Raw genomic sequence first — 956 nt, forward strand, 5'->3', positions numbered from 1 at the left:
CTCATGTGAGGAGCGATAATCTCCTTAGGCGGCTCTCGGAGGGGCTCAGGGGCCTCGTGGTGGGGCCTCGCCTACACCCGGGACACTCAAATGCGCTGATTGTTTGGTGCCTTGAGCCGGGACGGGGGCAAGGTGGGGTGGCACAAGACCCCCTGCTCCCACACATCCCTCACCTGCCCCCCAGGAGGAGGAGGAGGAGGAGGGAGGGAACCTTTTTTGACACTGGGGCTCTGCAGGAGCTGGAAGAGAATTTTTTGGGCGTCTCCTCCTTTTCCAGAGGTGGGCTTGGGGTCCAGGAGCCAGGATTTCTGGCTTCTCCACGAGCATCCCCCCAGCTGTCCCTTCCCTGCTGGGTGATTTTAGAGCCTTTCGTTAACACGTGTGCGGGAAGACAAAGCCACCGCGGTCACCCAGCCCGGCTCCCTCTCCGGCCCCGATTAGCCGGGCTGGAGCAGCCCCCAGTGCCCTAATCCCGACATAAGAGATGTTTTTGTTTGCACCAAGGGTATTTTTATCCTCTTACTGTTGCCTGTTTCCTGTTGAGCTGCGGATGCTTTAAAGCGGCTCGGCATCGCCGGCGGAACAGCTCAGAGCCGGTGGTTGGGTTCTGGGGGATACTGAGGTGGCTTGAGTTTGTATTTACTTTAAAAAAAAAAAGGTAAAAGGGCAGAAAAGTTCAGCCCGATGCCCAAAATTTAGACCAAGCTGAGGTACAGGGGATGCCAATGAGCCAGGCGTGGCTGGTTGTTGCCTCTGTGATGGGGAGCTGTGGCTGTGATCCGTCTTCTTTAGGGATCGGGGCGTTTTGGGTCTGGATCCTCCGCTCCTCCTTGCCCGCAGGGCTCGGGCTCCGTCCTCACCCGGGCACAAGCAGCTGGAGCGAGGAGGGAGGGAGAAGCACTCGTCCATATATGAGGGGGTCCTTGGCGCAGAATCCCCCAGCGGTGGAACCAAAC

This window comes from Apaloderma vittatum, unplaced genomic scaffold, assembly GCF_000703405.1.
Source record: "Apaloderma vittatum isolate BGI_N311 unplaced genomic scaffold, ASM70340v1 scaffold24667, whole genome shotgun sequence".
In the NCBI taxonomy this organism is placed as follows: domain Eukaryota; kingdom Metazoa; phylum Chordata; class Aves; order Trogoniformes; family Trogonidae; genus Apaloderma; species Apaloderma vittatum.